This window comes from Rhineura floridana, chromosome 13 (genome assembly GCF_030035675.1).
Source record: "Rhineura floridana isolate rRhiFlo1 chromosome 13, rRhiFlo1.hap2, whole genome shotgun sequence".
Lineage (NCBI taxonomy): Eukaryota > Metazoa > Chordata > Lepidosauria > Squamata > Rhineuridae > Rhineura > Rhineura floridana.
Window position 1 is genome coordinate 41329630 of NC_084492.1, and position 3190 is coordinate 41332819.

Consider the following 3190-nt stretch of genomic DNA (forward strand, 5'->3'; position numbering starts at 1 on the left):
TGTGGGCCATTGTTTAGTTTTCCATATTTCTTGACAGATTTTACTCAAAATTTGGACTGATTCAGTCTCAGTAGCTTGTAGCAACTCTATTGGTATGCCATCTATTCCCGGTGATTTGTTTCTTTCAAGTATTTTAAGAGCAGCTGTCACCTCACATTCTAAAATTTCTGCTTCTTCATCATATGGTTCCTCCGTGAATGAATCTATCATCCTTGCATCTCTTTTATAGAGTTCTTTAGTGTATTGCTTCCATCTTCCTTTTATTTCATCTCGGTCAGTCAGTGTGCTCCCCTGTTGATTATTGAACATCCCTACTCTTGGTTTAAATTTCCCTTTCATTTCTCTAATATTTTGGAATAGGGCTCTTGTTCTACCCTTTTCGTTGTCCTATTTCTATACAGTAACTATTGTAATAGTTCTCTTTGTCCCTTCGTACTAGTCGCTGTATTGTTGCATTTAGGGTTCTGACTGTGTTTCTATCTCCTTTTGCTTTTGCTTTCCTTCTCTCTTGAACCATTTGAAGAGTTTCTTCAGTCATCCATTGAGGTCTTTCTCTCTTTTTAACTAGAGGTATTGTCTTTTTGCATTCTTCTCTGATAATGTCTCTGACTTCATTCCGTAGTTCTTCTGGTTCTCTGTCAGCTAAGTTTAAAGCCTGAAACCTGTTCCTTATTTGATCTTTATATGCTTCTGGGATGTTATTTAAATTGCATTTTGGTGTTATGATTGCTTACTTGGTCGTCTTTAGCTTTACTCTGATGTTCGATACGACCAGTTCATGATCTGTACCGCAGTCTGCTTCTGGTCTTGTTTTGGCAGAAAGTATGGAACTTCGCCACCTTCTGCTACCAATTATATAATCAGTTTGATTCCTATATTGACCATCTGGTCGTGTACAGTCGTCTTTTCGGTTGTTCAAAAAATGTGTTTGCAAGAAACAAAAAATTGGCTTCACAGAATTCAGTAAGTCTTTCTCCTGCTTTGTTTCTGTGTCCTAGGCCCCATTTCCCTACAATTCCCAACTCTTCTCTGTTCCCTACTTTTGCATTCCAATCCCCCATGATTATCAGCACATCTTGTTTTGGTGTGTGATCAATTTCTTCCTGTACTTCTGCATAAAGTCTCTCCAATTCCTCTTCTTCTGCATTTGCCGTCGGAGCATAGACTTGGATGATGGTTATGTTGATAGGTTTCCCATTTAATCTCATTGATATCACTCAGACCTTGCATTGTAGCTCCTAATTGCTCTTGATACATCACTTCTCACTATTAAAGCAACCCCATTTCTTCTTAATTTCTCATTTCCTGCATAAAATATTTTGTCTCATTCCCGTCCATTTTAGTTCGCTCACACCAAGTATTGAAATGTTGATGCGATCCATTTCTTGCTTGACAATTTCTAACTTTCCCTGGTTCATGCTTCTCACATTCCATGTTCCTATTGTGTGCATCGTACAGCTCCGGACTCTCCTTTCTCATCTGTGGCCATCAGCCTCTGGGCTTCCTTTCAGCTTTGACCCAGCTGCATCATTAGTCACAACGCTACTGGTACTTGTCCTTTGTTCTTCCCCAGTAGCTTGGTGAGTGCCTTCTGAGCTGGGGCTGTCATCTTCCAGCACTATCTCGTGTTGCATTTTGGAAACTCTGTTCATAGGGTTTTTGTGGTAAGAGATATTCAGAGGTGGTTTACCATTGCCTTCCTCTGAGTTAGAATAGAGCCCATAATGGATATGACTCACTTAGGTTCATTAATTTCACAGGGTCTACTCTGAGTAGCACTAGCGTTAAGTACCACCCATAGCCTGTTGGGACCTTCCTGTTGTGGCTGCAGCTGGGCAGAGGGTGCTGGGAGTAACGGAATCTGCTCCATGTCTGCACAAAGTTTTGAACCCAGGCTGAGCGCAGCAGTGGTTGGAAACCTTAGCAGCAGAAGGCCACACTCAGCTTCCCCATTGGGCTCTCGCTAGCATTTAGTGGAAGGGGCTGGAGTTGAGAGATCCTTTTGCAATGGCTGCTCACCTGCTGCTCCCAAGCCAAAGACCGCTTCATGGCTGTGTGCCCTCCAGCCACCTAGCTGGCGTGGTCCGATCTGTCAATGGGGTGTTGAGACTACTTTTAGCACCTGCCGAAGCAGTGTGTTGCTCACCTTAATTCCCGAGTGGAAGTGCGAGCTGAGGAGAACCTGGTTGCTGGGATTTCGGCCAGGTATCAAGCAAAGACACACACACAACTTCTTGATCAAAAAGTGGCCTCAAGCTCACACAGGCACAACAGCCAGGCAAGAATGAAGGGCCCCATTTATTTTTATTAATGCCAATATATAGTTTCTATAAGCAAAACATCAATATATGTCAATAAACAGAATGTAACATAACATATGAGACAAGTAACAGACCTAGGCCACATATCACTTGCTAGATGTCAGGATGTTCTTCCTTTGGATTCGGACTCATGAGGAATATGTTCTAAGATAAGGGCCTGGGAGAGGGGGGTGTTTTGACACTTTGGGGGTCATAAAACAAGTGAACATATACATGTAGCCTGAAAAAGGTCATTTATCAGTAACCCTATATGATCCTATTACTACATCTCTAAGGGAGTATACAGAGAGAATTCAGAAAGCAATACAAGCCTCTGATTATTTACAAGACAGATACGTTGGTGAGAATAAAGTACAAGGCACTTGAAATGTGAAAACAGTCAAGGACAGCAGAGTGCTTATCTTTTCAAAACATTGCTGTGGGCTGGTAGGCACCTTCAGGGCTAAGTTCCCAGGAAAGAAAACGAAACTTAGAGCAGCTGTGCCTCCCCTCCTATTTCATCAGAGTTCCATGGTGCTTTGCAACTTTGGTTCACAAACCTTGCAAGCGCCTCCGAACCCGTTGTGGGCCCAATAAATCTGTTAGGATTTATTCCTAACAGGGGTGAGGTGTATTCATGCTGCCATGAAGGAAGACTGCCCTCTCCGAGTTACCCATTTCTTCAGGGGCGATTCCTATATTGTTTAGTGCTTGGCCTTTCCTGCAGTTCGGAGGTCAAGAGGCTGTCCAGGGGCCCTTCCAAAGCCCTTCGGGGCCGCGTGCTGTTGCTTGGCTGGAAAGCAATAGGGACCAGAGAGGGTGTCAAAAATGGCCCGGAGCTCCGCTGTGCGGACACATGAACTGCCACTCTATATACACCTTGCCTCTAT